Raw genomic sequence first — 18679 nt, 5'->3', positions numbered from 1 at the left:
TCTAATAATGTAGTTCACTCTATGTTCTAAAGTTTTTTTCTATGTTCTAAATTTACTTTCTATTTTCTATAGGTTTGAATGTGTTTAGATGCTCAAAAGCACACTCAAAATAAAATGGATAATGATTCGAAGAATAAGCGTCTGAAATGTAAGACTCCTATTCATTTAGAGAAATATGCTTCCGAGTTGTTTACAACAACAATTTTCTATGAATAATATTTCAATATGAATTTGAAATTGGATGTTAAAGTTGTGGTGTTGAGGAGATTAAGAAGGATCTAAGAGGACTTTTGATATTGTTATTAATCCAAATACCTTATATACCAAGTGCTTTTGTAAAAAGTTTGAACGTGAAGGTATATATTCCTTGTAGGCATATGATTTGGGTATGGAAGGCAAGGATGTTAGAAAAAATTCCCAAGGCCTACGTTCTAAATAGATGGAGTATAATGACTTGTGAGAAGCCTATTTTTATTTAGAAGGTATTGTGTTGGAGAATATATTGATACATGCAGTTAGTGGCGGACCCAGGAATTTCCGACTGGTGAGTCACAATCGATAACCAAATATGTAAAAAAAAAATTTGACAACATGACAAGCTTAGCTCTCTAATAATTGACAAGATTAAAATCTTTACAAGCATTAGGGTGTATTGACAATTTGACAGACATAATTGACTATATCATTAGGGTGGGTCGACTATATCATAAGCAATCGTCCGAATCGCCAATCAAATCAGCACATATGCAAAACCCCATATAAATCTACCAAAGTCAATGGTGTATTGACAATTTGACAGACATAATTGACATCAATAAACACCCTAAATAAACACTGACTACAATTCACATGGTCAAAAAGGTTCAAATTTCACCAAAATCCCAACAACATTAACAAAAGGTTCAAAGTTTACCAAACAAACAACAACAAAATCAACAAAAGAAAATAATTTTTTTTTTTGTTTTTTTTTTAAAAAAAACTCAGAAATTTTGTTTGGGCCTGATGAGTCATTTGACTCACCATGCAAAAGGCCAGGTCCGCCAATGCATGCAGTAGATAACAAGATATATTAAATGATTTGTGGTCTGAAATTCATGCTTGTGAGTTTAGTGCAAAACAATGAAAATGATCTTAGTGATCTTGTCAAAAAACTTCAAGTGATGATGATAGATTTGGAACATAAAATACAACTAATACAAGCAACAATCTTTCTAGCAAAAGATATTAAAATACTTATTGAAGCAAGTCTACCTACTGAAGTTTTGATCAAACCTCCTAAAATTTCAAAGAACAAAGGCACGGGGGTTCATGTTCCAAATGAGGTCCATGTTCCAAATAGTGACAAGAGAATGAAGAGTAGAAAAGGTTGTTGAACAAAGTCAAAAAAAGAGATAATGTAGAACATGTTGTGAGCTTGGCTATCATGATAGTCGTAATTGCCCCAAAAAAGTCAAGTGATATTGTAAGTCAACATATTTTTTCATTTTCTTATGTTCTAATGTTCTAAATTTTCAATTTTAAGTCAAAATTATTATATAATAATACGTTTAAAGCTTACCCTATATGTTCTAAAGTTTACTTTAGTAACAGTGTTTTCCCTCTGATTTTTTATTGATGATTTTGTTAAATAAAAAAATAAATATTTGTAATTTCCATATATTGTAGGGATCAAGGTTTTGCCGGGAAAACCCGTTCTTGTGAGTTTGCTGAATAAGTCGTTCAATAGTCTTCACATTTCCCAGGTTTTCTTTTCTTACTTTCTTTCTAGATTGCACCATACTATGTATATTAATACTGTATTTCTTTTTACTATTTTAATATGACTTTTACTGGTTTTTATTTTTTTTTAAAATAACCCTTTATGGAGATAAAAAAAATTGTCAATTATTTTGTCCAACCTAACATAAAACCATGTTTTAAATCTCTAACAGTCGTGGACCTCTTTCGCGGGCAAAGTAGACATAGTCTTTCTGCCACTACATTGATATAGAGAATATAATTAGACCATTGATACATTTGAATACTCAATCTATGATTAAAAAAGACTTTTGCATTTAAAACAGATTGATAAAAGGAATCAGTACTTGATATTATATTTAAAAGAAAAAAAAAAAAGAATCTGTAATAAAATACTTAACATGTTTTGTTATGTTCTTATGATAAACATACTAGTAAAAAAGAAGTTGATGAAACTTGATTGTTGAGTAGGGCAGTTTCTTTGGGGCAATGGGATTAATTATGGTTTTTGTTGATTCTTATTTTTCTTTTCATTATTTTTTTTATCTTATTCATTTTAAGTTTTATCATAGTCCAGCAAATAAATGGTTAAAGTTACAGAGTACTAATTAAAATTAAAGGGTTAGGTTTGGAATAATTATGGTAGCTACAATTTTATGTTAGTCGTTGAAAAGTCATCCTATATTTTTTTATGAAACGAGTTGTAGCTTATAAATCCTTTAGGGAAATAATTCAGTATATTTTTTAAATCTTAAATCTATGACAATTTTCAGAAAAATTTTAACATTTTTTTCCTTTTTTTTTTTTTTAATTGTCTGAAGAAGACAGTAAGTAAGCTTATACATGAAGCTCTTAACTTCTTGTAATCTATTAATTTTGGTTGAAACTTATAAGCAGATATATGCTATCAATTAATTTTAGTTGAAACTTATAGGCAGTTATATGTAATTTTGAGGTTTTTCAACTTTTAGTATTATGTAGAAAGAAAAACAATTACATACATTTAAAAATTTGTAAATTTTAAGAGTCAACATGTCGAATTGAATGGTGGCCTGGGTTTTGTTTAGCTATAAAGATGTGAGTAAACATAAATAATCGTTGTAACTTTGTTACTTCATTTGTGAAAGATAATTGACTTAATTATATTTGCCCTCCTTTGAAGTTGAAGGCTTTTATTTTCTTTCTATTTTCTAATGGGATGAAAGTAAAAAAAGGACATTATAATTCAAGTCTAAAATCTGTTGTTTGTTAAATAATTTGTAGGCTACTTTACAGCATGAACAACAAAATGCGAAGCTTGGTCTCCGTAAATTGTGATGGTGAAAATGACATTCTTATTTGCTCCCTCAGAGTAAAGTACTTGGCTATGACAACCTTAAAATTGGTTTCTGCGGACCTTGTAACATGGTCCTCTCCCTTAGAGCGGACCCGTGCTAATACACGGGATATGTCATTCGCGAAAGAAAACAACATGGCTAGTGATTATTGGAATCCCTTGAAAAAAATATTAGGAAATTAGTAGAATAGGTAGATTTTGGTTTATTTGAATGACTCGCTTATAAAGTTGTAACCTTTCAAAACCTTTTTCACCGCCTAGTGTCATAATTACTATGAAGTGTTATAACGGCTAGTTTGTTGAATATAAATATGCACATGAAACCTTTCCCCTGACTTGTCACCCTCTCACTTCTCAAATTTCAAACTCCAAACAATCATGCCTTCTTATTCTAAAACATCATCCTCATCATATGAAAGTTCGTACATTAGAGTCTCAAATAAATCATGTTCTTGTGGAAGGAAAAACGCAATTTGTTCTTATGCCTTTTTGTTTTTTGTTGTTTCAAAGCTCCTAATTGTGTATTTCCTTCCACAAAAACATGATTTATTTGGGACTCTAATGTACAAGCTGAGCTTTCATATGATGAGGATGATGTTTTAGAACAAGAAGACATGATTATTTGGAGTTTGAAGTTTGAGAAGTGAGAGGGTAGCAAGTCAAGGGAGAGGTTACATATAGGGGTGAGCACTACCGGGTACCCGGTGTAAAACTAAAGACCCGGTCCCGGAACCGGTTAGTACCGGGTCCAAGATTTTGGAACCGGATCCGGAACCGGTTAGTACCGGGTCCTTAATTTTCAGACTCGGAACTGGTAGGAACCGAGTCCAGAACCGGGTACCCGGTTGGCTTATACAAAGTAAAAAAAAAATCAACGTTGTCCCTCAAACAAAACAAAAAAAAACAAAATCAAACCTAAACATATTAATGCTCAAAATCCCAGAATACTCCACTAATTTTCAATATACACTCAACTAATAACAAAGTTGAACCAAAATTAGCCAATTCAAGACAATAGCGAACCATATATACACATTAAATTTCATACCCGGAATCATAATTGTAGAATTACAATGTCATACCCACCAAATAGATTTTTAATAATCTACATAACTACATAATTTGGAATTAATAAACCCTAAAATTTTTACATGCAAAATTTTGAATTGATAAACCCTTAAATTTCGAATTAATAATTAATTATAGAATATTATGCATTCTTCATACTCGACCTCCATTTCAACAACGAACCTTTCATTATCAATGACCGAATCAATTTGTTGGGTCTAAATCGTTTGATGGTGCGCTAGTGCTCGAGAAATTGAATGAAGCAGCATGTTCAGTCGCCGGTGTCGACTGTAGGTGGTCTCTGGTAGTCGCTCCTCCAGCAAATCGTGATAGGCTTCTGCAATTTTAGGGTTCTAAGATTGATATAAAGCAGCGATTTCTAACAGAAAGAAGGTGGAAGAAGAAAGTGAAAGAGGGAAGAAGATGAAGGGAAGGGGAAGAGGGGAGAAGTGGATCTAATGAAGAGGGGAAAACCGGAAAAGCAGAGAGAAAGTAGAGAGGATAAAGGAAGAAAGGGGCGGTTGTAGGCTGTTTTTATTTTAGGGTTAGCAATTTAGCATGTTGTATAAGTGTATATCAGTATATATATGGGCTATTTTTTTAAAAAAATTTATAACTGAATCGGTACTCAGTGGGTACCGGGTCCAAATTTTTAGGATCCAGTCTCGGAACAGGTTATAACCGGATCCGACATTTTGGACCCGGTCCCGGAACCGGTGAGACCAGTTCCGGGTTCGGACCCGGCGGGTCCTAACCGGTACCGGGTACCCTGGGTCTTTGCTCACCCCTAGTTACATGTGCATATTTATATTCAATAACAAGCCGTTATAACACTTCATAATTCCAACGGCTATTTTTTTTGTTTGAATTTTTGGGTATTTGGTGAAATAATTTAATAAAGTTAGGGTACAGGGTAAAATGGTAAAATTAGCTTAACGAAAGGTTGACGTCTGTTAACTAAAAGGGCATTTCATGACAATGTACAGAAACTGGAGGGTATATGGTGTATTTCAAAAGTTTCATGGGTGTATCATGAATAACCAAATTACTTAGGGGTATTTGGTGAAATAACTGTTTATTTTATAACACACCGCCTTTTGTTTTCAAAATTTAATATGAAAACTTAAGCATCAACAATATTGTTCAACATGTGATTATTTTCTGTGAGACTATCCAAATCATCTCTCCTAATCATCGTCACCATGTTGTCAACATAGAAAAACTCCCTAAAATGAGAAGAAAAAAAAAAACAAAACATAAGTGTATAAATAATTTAGAACATAAACATATAGTTCTTGTACTTTAGAATATAAGCTTGTAGCATTTAAAACATGCATTTTATAAAATAAACATGGAGTTTAAAACACAAGCATATAGTTGATAATTGAGCTTATAAAGTATAACATAAATAATAGCTTTGAACACACTATGCCAAAAATTACATTTTACAACAGTTTTTTTTATAGCGATTTTCTTCTTTCGCTATAAATTAAGTCATTAATAACATATAATAGCGGTTTTTATTTAAACGCTATTAAAAGCTTACTTATATAGTGGTTTTTAGACAACCGTTGACAAAAGTAATCAGATTAGAAATAAGAACCGCCTAATTCCTATTCACTTTCCTCTTCCCACGCATTACAAACCCCAATTCCCTTCTCTATTCTCTGCAAATTAAGGACTATTCAAAGAGACACTCATACCCCTAATTTTCAGAACCTAAAACCGCTGATTTCTGCCGGTAATTTGCAACTCGCTGTTGAGAAAGATGAATCTTTTGGTTGTTCTAGTTGTATTTAAGTTCATGGTGACGACATTCATGAGTCTTCAATTTTAAGGTTTGTTTCTCACCAAAAACGCTTATTTTTGCTTTTGATTCATGAGTTTTATAGATTAATTAGTGCTAAATTATAGTTGGCGTTGTTTTAATTGTTTTTTTTTTTTTGTTTTGGAATTTTGGTTAGATTTATACTCTTGATTTGTATTAGGGTTGTTTTTTTTTTTTTCTTAAATTATCAATGGTTTTCGTAGTTACTAATTAGGTTTTTGTATAATTTTTGTTTTTGGGTCAATTCTTATAGTCATAATTTTTCAATTTTGTATTTATTTAAATTATGAGGCAAATCTTGATATATACTTTAACATGTAGATGGAGCGAGCAATGTCTACTACATTTAGAAATCTGCAAATTGACTTTTATGAGGTAAATCATGTTTTTTATTTAGTATACAGCTCGCATATAATAATGAATTGATGTCCTCTTTGTGTTAGTTGACTTTAGATGGCCTATGTAGATAATTACGATAAGTATTTTAGTGACTATGAAGTGAAAAGAAGAGTGTATTACGAAGATGGTATAAAGGATGATGGTAGAACTGGGGTGTCTGATATTTTCATGAATTCTTTCTTAGAGAGCCGCAGTTAATCTCATAGATTAACATTCCAGTTTATCTCCTCTCACAACTTTATGCATTGATTTCTGTGCCACTTTATTATTTTACTTTTATCATTTAAAAAAATAAAAGAAAATGATTAAGTTGTGAGAGGAGATATATTCACAGATTTATCTTAGAGAGAAACTTGAATTTACCCATTCTTTATCTTGACTTGAATATGATAGTAAATAATGGGTCCTTTTCTTATGGATGATACTACAATCTGAGGGGCTGGCAATAAGTACCTCAAATTCTTCTTGTCTAACTAATGTCAAGGAGTGTTGTATTGTTGAAAGTGACGATGATCAAAATGGGGATTCTACTTGTATTGTTATCTGAGATTTGCTGCTGGTGAGAGCTGTGTTGCTGCTAGAACATGTAGATACTTTCTTTTAGTATTTGTTGATTTATAGACTAATTTCTAATATGAATTTATTATAAACATCCAGACATCTATAGTTTATATATTGTATAGATTAAGACATATGTTGAGACTCAAGGAGAATACTTCATTGATACAAGAAGTTATTAGTGCAGTGTGCTGAAGTATAGACGACGTTGTGATATTCGTCAAGTGGCTGGATGATGAGTTGTGCTTCCTTGTGAGTAAATATTGCTTATAGAAGCACTTCATATCCTTAATTAATGCCTTATGAATTAAGCAGTCAATTGTATATATATTTTTATTATTAAATGGGTTCTTTATTTGTATCATGTCAGAGAAGTAATATCTCTAGAAATATTAGTTTCATATGAATAATCTATATGCTAGTTGGTTTTATCTTATGAATTTGTTGATATTTGATTCAAGGTTTGTCTGCGTGCTTCGATGTTGCTTTTGGTCTTATTGGTGCATTCTTATAGTGACAATGAGCAAGGGTAGTTGCTCATGGATAACATGAATTCTTAAGATTTTGGTCCATAACAAAGAAAGAAGCCACTACGCAAGTGAGATTTACAAATATTCTGACACTTGATGTAAACCAACTCCACATATTTTTTTAGTGTGTATTTGGATTTTATGTCTTGTGAATGTGTATTTGGTTGATACAATTGGAAATTGCACGATGCGATTGGGCCTTTTAAAGGTTGTTAGACTTCAGGTGTTTGATTTTTCTCATTTGTAGCAACATGTGTGATGCTATTTGGAGTGTGTGCTTTTGTTTGTGCTATTCGGCGAGTGAAAAGAACACCAAATTGTGAGAATTGGCCATGCTAACATACTTTTTTTTACTCATCTCTTGTCTCTTTCAGGTTGATGAGTTGGTTGAGTCTAACTTTAGAAGATCCAAGGTAATAATCTTTATTTATTATTCAACTTCTTTATAAATTTTCATTTGCAGACTTTGAAATTATAAGTTTGTTAGAAAAATTTTGAATGTACTCTTTTTTTTTTCCCTTCATGTCTAAGAATCTTACTACGCAAGGGTATTTGCATTATATTTGACTCCCTATTCTTTGTGGGCATTATAACATCTTATGTTTTTTCAAAGGTTAGTGAATTTGGATATGATTTTAATATCTAGGTGGAAAGAGTAGATTTTTGGTGAGTATAGTGGACAGATTATTTATGAATTTGGATATGGATTTAAATAGTTAAAAGATTGTGTGGGTTATAATGCTATAGTGGACATATTATTTATGGTGTTTGGGATATATATGAGAAGATGTTGTCGAGTGATTCAGGTTGTAGTTTCAAATGCTATTCTACTTACCTATCTACTAATTTTGATTTGTGATTAAACCTTTTTTTATTTATCAGATATTGGTGTGCTTACACCCTTTCATCCTCACTTGTTTTTGTCTGAAGAGAGCATCATGGTTTTGAGTTTGTTCCCTGGGCAACTACAGTTAGGTTGAAGCAAAGTCGCCAGTGGGTGTGCCTTGTAGTCCAACAAATGTATCTATAATGAAGGAACTACAAATATACTTACATAATGTAGTTATAAATTATTTTTTTTTCTTAGAGAACACTTTATACTTGTATATATTTCATTATTTGTTCTATTATGGTGACATTGTGAAACTAATTTTGTAAGAGTTTGGAGATTAATGAAAAAATTCAATTTTCAGCAAACAATTTATAATTTAATTTACTGTATTTAATGAAATATGTTGGTTTAGGCCATAATAGAATTATAATTTTTTTTTAATAAAATTAAATTAAATCACAATAAGAAAAAAAAAATTGGCGGCAAATAACATTTATAGCACATCTTTAACAGCGGTTTTAATATGCTATAATTTAATAATTTGAACTGCATTAAAAGTACATTTTTTAGCGGTTTTATGACCCGCTGTTAAAAGTGTCATAATCATTTTACAGCGGAGCCATTAATAGCGATCTAAAAACCGCTATAAAAAGCATTTTGAACCGCTATAAAAGGCATATTTTGTTAAAGTGACATATAGTTTAAAACATAATTACCTAATTTAGGACGTATACATATAGTTTAAAACATGTACTTTAGAATATAAGCTTGTAGCTTAGAGCATGCACTTTAGAACATAACTATATAATTTAGAACATAAGGATCTAGTGTAGAACTTAGAACACATATTTTAGAACATAACTTTTAGCTCAGAACGAACATAATAATAGAATGTAGAACATAAGCATATTTCATGTTTAGAACATATGTATAAACTTTAGAGCATAAGCACATACTTTAAAGTGAAAGTGTAGACACCTAAAAATGTCTCTCCAAATTCAAACATGATATGATGATGAACAACCTTTCATCGCCATTATTGGTCAAGTTACGTATTGTTGAATCTGCGGAGTGCTTAAAACCATATTCTTAACCCTACACATTTTCATAAACGACCCATATTTAGACCAAACATTTATTCAGATCAAATCCTTGTCTAAACCTTATTTCTAGCCCGAACCCTTTTTAACCCATTTCCTTAATTATTCCCAAGTGATAAAATCACAAAACCCTAAACCTAAAATTAGTCTGGAATGACAAAAACGACGTCTAGTTATCATATATTTTGTGAAAATCAGATAATATTTTAATTAAATGACATTTTACAAAACTGGAGAAGTAACGTGTCATGGCACGTGTACCGTGACACACGTACAGTGTACCGCGCCATGGTACTTACCGTGACACGGTGCATTTAATTCCTGGGTTTCATCTTTTAACGCGTTTTCTTCTTTCAAAAAAGATAAAATTTGGTATCGTTGACGGTATAAGTATTGCGCCACGGTACATGCACCGTGACACGATATACATGTGATACATTTGTTTTCCAGCGGCGCCTCATTTCTAGGGTTCCGGACTTCATTCTTCATTTTTGCTATAAATATGGGGCTCATTTGTGAGTTTCGAGCACCAACATACATACTTTTCTCTCCTCATTCCTCTCCCTCATACTTAAGAATTAAACATTGTCCTCGTAATTTCATCATTCTTCCTCTACGCACTCCAAGGAATCCCTACATTACCTGAAATTCTATACTAAACCAAGGCGTTAAAGGTAGAATTGATTGAGGGTTTGGGCCTAATCAATTTCATTTCCTTTGTTGTTGTAATATAATTTTGTTTTATATTATTATTTGTCTTAAAGTTACTGACGTGTTTATTGTTTGGGAAATTCTCTTTGGTAACAGCGTAACACTACATTTTTTAATTTTCTCAGTGGTAAATTGTAAAAATTATTGTTATTCTAGGTAAAGTTTAATTAGCTATAATTATTCAATGGTAACCTTAATGAAACAATTTAGTAAATGCTTAACCATGGTTAATGTTTTTTTGTAAATAAAAAACTGAAATTCCTAAAATGCCCTTACTTAATGCCTAAATAATTGGGAAATTCTACCTGATGGCCCTCAAGATCCACACTTTCTATTTTCTTTTTTACTAAATGGTTACCCATTTATGGTTTTGGGCTCATTTTGTTAACCCCTTAAATAATCTAACCCAAACCCTTATTGACTCACTACCACCGGTCCACCACCCAACTGCCACCGCCACCTCAACTACTCTTTCTCTCTCCTCCGTCCGCAGCCACCAATCACATTCCCTGCCACTCCCCTTCAAACTTCCAGCCACTTAGCTCGCCGCACCTCCCATTCCCCTGCCACTCCCCAAAATCAACTCAAACCTACCCCATAACCAGTGGCGGTTCTGGGCCGGAGCGAGGTGGTCGACGGAACAGGGCCCCCAAATTTGAGGGGCCCCAAAATCTAGATATATGTGATTAAGTTTGGTATAATATCATGAAATTGCAGTTGGAGTAGTGGTTAGAGCAAGTATGCTGATCAGGTTCAAGCCTTTGGGCATACAACTTTTTAATTTTTTGGGAAATGAAGTGGACAGCTGGCATATGTAAGATTGCATACAAATACATTGAATGAATTCCTCTAGAAACCTCCGCCCAAACCCTTAATCAGATCTTTCCTCTTTCCAAATATTTTTCCTCCCAAATTTTTTTCAATCTATCATTCTAATTCCAAGAAAAAAACTTTATATCTTCCAAAATTAATTTCACATCTAACTGTTAAAATTATTGTTTTCCACATTTTTTTATTTACTTTCTATTATTATCTTCATTTTCTTCAATTATTCAAATCTTTTCATCTCCCAAAATTAATTTTCGAATTTTCTGATGTAATGAAATTTTTTATCAAATAAAAATTGGGTATTAAATTTATCGAGTAGAAGGCCCCATTTTAAAAAGTTGAATAGGACCCATAAATAATTTGCAATTTTAGCCCCGACATTGCCCATAACCCAACACCGGCGACGATAAGGGTTTCGAGGGTAGGGTGGTTGGGGTTTCTTGGGGAAATTTTGAGTAGAAAAGGTTTTTGGGTAGGGTGGCCAAAAATCGGAAAGGGAAAGGAAGGTGGTGGGTTTGCCGGAAACCAAAAAAGTGCATGAAAGGGAAGCATCTGGTGGCTCGCGTGGTACAGTGGTTGCGCGATCTGGTGGGTCGCACAAAGGTGTTGTTGATGGTGGTGAATTGTGGTTAATTGGTGGGAGCGATCTGGTGGCTCGCACGGGGAGGTGGTCTCGTGGTACGGTGGTCGCGCAGGGAGGTGGTCGCACTACTTCGCTGCTGATGGTAGTGCATTGTGGCTGATTGGGCTTCTGGGTTGCTGCCGGAAATGAATGTTGGGCAGGGAGAGAGGAAGTGGCCGTTTAGCTGGAAAAGGAAGGGCAGGAGGGAGGGGAGGTGGCCTGAAGTTATGGAGGGGAAAAGGGAAGAAGAAGAAGGAAGGGGAAAAATGAAAACAAAAAAAAAAAAAAAAAAAAAAAAAAGTTTTTTTTAAAAAACATTAAGGGTAGGTTAGTAAATTTGCTATATTGAGTTAAAAAGTTAGCCATAATTCGTTGGTTAAGCCCAATTTAATGAAATAAGGTCACTACATAAAGCTTTGCAAATCTTTAGTGCCACTAGAAACTATGGTTTTTTTTCCACCAAATAGAAAGTGTGGATCTCGAGGGTCACTATGTAGAATTTCCCTAAATAATTTTATTTTTTTTAATTTTTGAACCATATAATAATTTAAAGTAAATAATTTTTTTTAAAAAAATAAAAATAAAACCCCACCTCCTCTCTCCACCAGCCCAACTCCTCACCCTCCATTTTCGGTGCCCCCTTTTCATTTCTTTGTTCTTTGTTTTTCCTCCATTATTGAATCTCATGGTGTAATACTACTTTCTCTCTCCTCATACTCTAATTTTTCCATCATTTTTGTTTTTTTACTTTCTTTCTCATTTAATTTTTATTCATTTGTATAATTTGTGAATTAATCTACAATCAATTTTTGATTTAATTTAATTTTAAGGGGGGGTTTTGTGTTTGGTTTGTGAATTGGTAAAGAAGGCTTTAACTGGGAATCCAAATCAACATCAACAACAGCAGGAAAAACCACAAGGCAGCAGCAATGGTGTAGGCGGCAGCAACAAAAACAACTCCATCTGCTTCGTACCCTCCTCCGACTTTGTACTCTGCAACACCATTGAAGCGAACGCAAATTCAAACACCGAAAGCAAAATTACACCATAAATCAACAAATTTCCTTTCAATTAAAATGATTTCCGATGCAAACAAAACCAGTGACCAGCGCTTGAAAATTGATGATCAGAGACTTTAAATCAATGAATTATTGGAATATATTTGGGTAAGAAATGGCTTATTGGAGTAGTGATACAAAATGAATGATTTGGAAACAAAATGAATTATTTGACATTAAACTAAATTATTTGACAAGGAAATGAATAGAATTTTATTGCTGAGTAAGAAAATGAATGGAAAATTGAAATGAAATGAGTTCGAATAACCTACGCCGCTCAATAGGTTTGTTGACTCACTGTGGACATGCCACTTATTACTTTACTGAAACTGAAATAATTAAAATGCGGAAATGAAACTAATAATCCTAAGAGAAATGAAACTACAAAGATCTAGTCCTTTCGAACATTGTCCTTCGATTGTTTGTAGCTTCCAGGATCGAATTCAGGATCATCTTCTTCCTCCATTGGTTCAGGTGTCTCTGGATTTTGCTCTACTTGAATGAACTCTTCATCTTAATATCAATTATAATTGGAGTTGGGGGTGGATTTGGATTTGGAATCTCCATAATAGAACTATCAACAGTATGGTTACTCTCATCCATTAGCTCTCCTTCCTCCTGCCCTCCATATGATCCTACTTGATTACCCTGTGTGGGAGAAGAATTTCCTGATTGATGACTAGTGGAAGGGGAGTCATTCCCTGCTTGATTATCATAGTAGTAATTCGGATATGGAATGTGTAAGCGCTCGCAATGATATTTCTCAACTCTAACGAGAAAAGAAATCAAGTATCTATTATCAGGATACTACTGTCCATAGTAATCTTTGTATTTGGAGTAATTTGGGATGTCCACGGGTAAGTAAAAATCAGATAACTTTTCTTTGACAGCAAGATATGGGGGTTCATCTGGAAAACAGTGAATGATCATAACTGAAACACGATCAGGAAGGTCATAAAGCTTGTCTCCTTGGACATCGCTCATATGAGAACAGTAGAATCGAATTTTCTTGACATAGTCAAAAAGATGTTCATTTTCTTTCTTAATTAGAGTACCAATTTGAGAGTGTTTGCTAGGAAAGATCGGCATCCTGTAAAGGAAAAGACTTAGAAAAGAATTTCATTCCCAAAGAAAATAATAGAACACAATTCTTGCTTGAATAGGTTCAATGTTCAATCAAACAATCTCACTTATTTCTAGTCACATAATTACATGCTTCCTGTTTCGGGGTTTTCTGATGTCCTGCGGGAGAGTTACAATTCCGAGACTGGAACCGGACGCCTGTACCTGCAAAACAACGGAGACTCCTGGTGGTGGGAGCTCCGCCTCCAACGGTCAAGTTAGTACTTGATTAAGGAGTAATTAATGCGGAAATTAAAGTGATTGGGTCTCTCTAGGTGAGAGTGTTTAATGTGTGTAATCTGCGTGTTAGCATGTTATCTCCCTTAATGAGGATTAAGGGAGGTATTTATAACCTCGGGAAACGGTGCCAATCTAGGTTTAGGTTAACCTTGGGCTGATTGGGCTTCCCTCGAAAGTTGGGCCTAGGTGACCGGTTATCCCAGGTGTCATGAGAAGGACACGTGTCGTGTCGTAATTGGTCCATGGTGGACGGATCATTGCTTGACACGTGGCAGGCTCCTATTGACCCATGTGACGGACACATGGCGGAACCTGATTGGTCCACTTGTCAGATGGTGACTGGTGGGGAAAAATCCCCTAATCATTTGCCCCTCACAGGTGGCACGTGACTGGTCACGTGTTATCTGTGACAGGTATCGCCCTGTAACAGGCGACGGCCTGCTACAGGTGTCACTCGGCGAGAGGCCGAGAGATTCTCCCGCCAAAATTTTGAATTCTGGAAGTGACCCTTCGCCTTCTCACTTCGCCTATATAAAGGAGTGTTGACTTCGGTCATTTTCACACTTGAAAACTTTGTGAGAGAACATTCGGACCCCTGAACTTGCTCTGACATTTTGGACCGTTTCTGCCTACCGCCTGCTTTGACAAGCCGACTACAAAGGATTTTCAGAACTTCATCAATCGTCACTCGTTCAGGTAACCGTCGGTTCTCTTACTCTTAATTTTCTCTTTACTTTATTCTTTTTTGAAATGGCACCACGGAAGCACACGACACGACCTAGGTTATTGATCAGCCGGTCACCGGGGACGGCTGAATCTAGGACTAGGAGTGCCGCCTGCCCTTTTCTGGACCCATCTTTGCCCTTTATACAAAGTCCGACTGTATATGTGTCTATGCAGAGCATGATGGTCAGAACAAAAAAGACTGCCAGGATCTCAAACTCAGACGGCTCCTCCCACAGAGTGTCGATTAGTGAAACATCTGACCAGGCGCCAGATGTGGAAGTGAAACAAAGCGGCTTGAAAGCCGGCAGTTCTGAGGGAGGAGTCAAAGTGACCCCTTCCCATTTTACAGGAGAGGAGGCGGGCCCCTCCGGGAGAGGGGAGGAGTCGTCCTCTTCGGACTCGTCAGAGGACGATTCCGAGTCTAGCTCTTCTGGCCATGCTTCCCTGGACACAGAAGAGAAAAACAGTCGCCTACAAGAGGCGAGACTTTCTCACGCAGTTGAGAAGGGGGACGATTGGGCGGAGCCATCCGCCTCTCACCGAGAGCAAAATACCCCCTACTACTGCACGGTACCTCGGGGCCGGATCACGGCCATGCAAGAGAAAGTGGAGAGCTTTATCGCAAACCACACAATGGGCCCCGGCTTTTTAGTGTTCGTGCCGGATCCAGAAGACACAGTCGTCTGGCTGGCTGGTACCAGTTATGATGGCGCCTGCTTTGGCTGCTACGAGGCAGCCATCAAGGCTGGGCTGCGCTTCCCACTACATCCGGCTGTTCAGCGGATCTTGGATGGGTATGAGTTGGGGTTATGGCAGTTAGCCCCGAACTCCTGGGTCAACGTACTCGGCTATGTGGCCGGGTGCGAACTGCACGGGGTGGAGCCGAGCTTCGAGGCTTTCGCCCACATGAACTACCTCAGCCGGACCCTTAAGGCAGGCGGTACCGGCTGGTATCAATTGACGAGCCACAGGGGCTACCTCATGACGAGAGGTAAAGCAAACAAATGGAAGGACTGGAGGAGCACCTTCCTTATCATTGAGAGTTCAGACACAGAGCTGAACAAGCGCTTCAACAGGTGGAACAGGAATCCGCCCCTTCTTGCAGGCGGCCGCAGCATGCCGCGTGTTCCCCCCAAGGCTAAGAAAGAGATCCTAGATAAAGGACTCTTCAAAGTAGAGTCGAAGGTGAACTCTACTTCAGGGGTACGAGAGCAAGTACCCCTGCACTGCGTCCCGAGCTTCAAATGGCTCTACGACGAGTACTTTTTGGCCGCTTGTGGCCTCAGCAGTCGGTGCTCAAGAGGTAGCCGGCCTGTCGAATACTCTGCTTTTCCGTGCATTTCTTGTTATGACTTTTATTAACTTTGCTATTTGTTTTTGCAGCGGACGCCATGAGCAAAATTACCGCCTCCAAGACTGCGGCGGCCATGTTGCGGGCCTCCATCATGCAACAGTCTTCAACCGACTCCCCCAACAAGGGGGCACCCTTGGTGGGCTTCGAACCTTTCACCCTCTTTTTGGAGTTGTGTTTATGTATATACTGACTCTTTTCTTCTTTTTTAGACGGGCGCTACAAGAGCTTCTTCTTCCCAACAGCCGGACCCCAAGGCCCGGAGGACGACTGTTGCGAGCTCTCCTGGTTCTGCCAGGAAACATGCGGCGGCTAAGAAACAGCCGGCCACTTCTTCTAAAACTCCAGCTGGGCCACCTAGAAGTATGAAATTGTCCTTGTAAATTTTAGACTTGCTCCCTTCTTTACTAGGTCTAATCCGTTTGTTTATGCTTGATGCAGCCGGCCCTCAGGAGCCTGACTTGGTCGAGGTGGCCAAGTCTATGATCAAGGCCGTTCCTCCAGCTGAAAGGGAGGCGGTCAGGGGTGTCGGCACCCTTGACCTAGACGGGATTGCAGGGGTCCTTGCTGAGGTATACTTAGCATATTTTTGAGTATTTGAATTCCAGGACGCCTGTTTTCTTTTTGTTTGGAAACTGACGCCTGTTCCCCTTTTTACTTAGGCCCTGCTCCGAGTGAACGGCCTTCGCAAGCCGCTTGACCGGAAGAACAAAGAGGTAAAGGCTGCAAAAGCTATGGCCGCCTCTGACTTTGATAAGGCAATGTTTCAAATTGCCCAAAATGAAGTTCTGACCATTGATATTCTTTATTATCAGGCGCAGGCTACCGCCGCTATCCGGGCTCAGTTAGAGGCAGCCCAGAAGAGGAATAGCGAGCTGGAGGCGACCATCAACAACCTCAAGGCCGAGCTGAGACCTCTTCGCCAAAAGATGTCCTCATACGAAACCTTGGAGAAATCCTTGGCGAGCGTAAAGGTACGCCTGGTGACCCAGGAGAAGAGTCTTACTCAGGAGCTCTCGGAAAAGGCCGAGCAAGAAAAGAAAGAGCTGGTCCGGGAGATGATGGAAGACTCTGCTCAAATCCAGCGCATGACTTGGGGCCGCCTCTTCCCCAATGCCGACTTTGCCTCATGGGAAAAAACGTACCGCCAGTGTTCTGATAGATATAATCAGGAGATCCTGGCGGCTGCTGAGGAAGAGGCGTTGGAGGAGGCGTTGAAGGAAGAGGAGCAGTCGGTAGTGGCGCTTGTGCCGCTTGGGGGTAATGCATCAAAGAAGGATGCAGCTGAAGCCGAGTCCAGCAAGAAGAGTGCTGACCAGGCGGCAGCTGCTGATATTGAAGATCTGCCCCCTTCTTAAGCTTTATGTCTTCTTTCCACGGCCTGCGTGCCGTTTGTTTGTATTTACCCGGCCAGGGGGCCGGGGCTCTGAATATTTTGCCGGTCTTTAATGACCGGCTTCTTTTTAATGAATATTTTTGTTTTGCTTCAAATTTGTTTAAGTATTGAATATTCTGATATCCAATTGTACACTATACCGACTGTTTTACATGGCCGATAGTTGCAGACGGGTACGGATAGTTAGTCACGCCGCCTATGCTCCTGGACGACTGGTTGTCTGTTTCCAGGCTAGACGATCAGTCGGCCATTTATCCAGTCGGTATTCGAACCATTTTAAAGACTGGATCCCCTTTAGGCAGGCGGTCCTATCATTTGTAAAATTAACCAAGTAGGAAAGTGGTTTGACCAAGTAAACATGATTGTTACCTAGTCGCCAAGTAACTGAGTAGTAGAGGTATCAAGCGGTTGGTACCGGTTGTTCCACTTTATTTGCCAATGTTTGTTGGCTTTTAACTCATAGGTTGTTAACCTAGCAGGAGTAGTGGTTGAGAGCCCCTGTTTGCTAAAAACAGGCGGACGACTCATACCTTTTAGGCTCCATACTAAGTTTGAGAGAGTGACTATGAGTTAACTTTGGAGTTACCCAGTCGCCGTCACTCCTGCTTGAGTAGCAAAGGTACCAGGCGGCGGAGGCCGGCTGAACCTTTTGATTCGCCAATGTTTGTTGGCTATTAACTCAAGAGGTACCCCCTGCATTTATCCCAAGTAATACAGGCGGTCATCTGACTCAGATGTCAACTGCTACCACTGGTTCGGTTAGTGATAGAGTTATCCTTGTCTCAAAAACGGCTACGTGGTTGCCCTTGGGGCAGTCGTATAGGTGCCGTGTAATTAGTTTATAGAGCAATGTTCCACCCAAAAGGGAGCTGCTCTCTGCGACGAATTTCATCCGGAGGGATGCCGCCGGACGCCTGCTATGATGTTGGGACAGGTCGTATTAGTTTTGAAGATCGGATTAGTTGCCTTGGCGCCTGGTCTGATCATTTGGCCTGTGGCCTTGGTTAGTTCTTGGTGAACTTAGGTGCTAAGTAAAAGGAGGGTAGCCGCCTGTTAGGCACAGGGTCGGCCAGGCCCTGATCATTTTTAGTTAAGTATAAGGGGGGTGGCTGTGTGTTTGGAACCAGTCAGCCCTCTTTTATGGAGAGTAGCCGACTATATGTCCAGACGGCATGCCCCTATGGTGATAGAGAAATATTCAATGGAGAGTAGCCGACTGTAAAGGTACAGGCGGCAT

General features: G+C 37.7%; 1 long non-coding RNA gene across 2 annotated transcripts; it reads left to right on the top strand.

Moving 5' to 3' along the window:
• Positions 1 to 5662: 5662 nt before the first annotated feature.
• LOC110695445 lies at positions 5663 to 8650 on the top strand. Of its 2 annotated transcripts, XR_002506057.1 has the most exons (5): positions 5663 to 5979; positions 6291 to 6344; positions 7114 to 7178; positions 7831 to 7869; positions 8339 to 8650. It is a non-coding gene; the product is annotated as an uncharacterized LOC110695445 (long non-coding RNA). The 2 variants fall into 2 exon arrangements; XR_002506056.1 differs by lacking the exon at positions 7114 to 7178.
• The last annotated feature ends 10029 nt before the right edge of the window (positions 8651 to 18679 follow it).

This window comes from Chenopodium quinoa, unplaced genomic scaffold (genome assembly GCF_001683475.1).
Source record: "Chenopodium quinoa cultivar QQ74 unplaced genomic scaffold, ASM168347v1, whole genome shotgun sequence".
In the NCBI taxonomy this organism is placed as follows: domain Eukaryota; kingdom Viridiplantae; phylum Streptophyta; class Magnoliopsida; order Caryophyllales; family Amaranthaceae; genus Chenopodium; species Chenopodium quinoa.
Note: the sequence above shows the minus strand (reverse complement) of the source record. Positions and strands in the feature narration are given on the sequence as shown.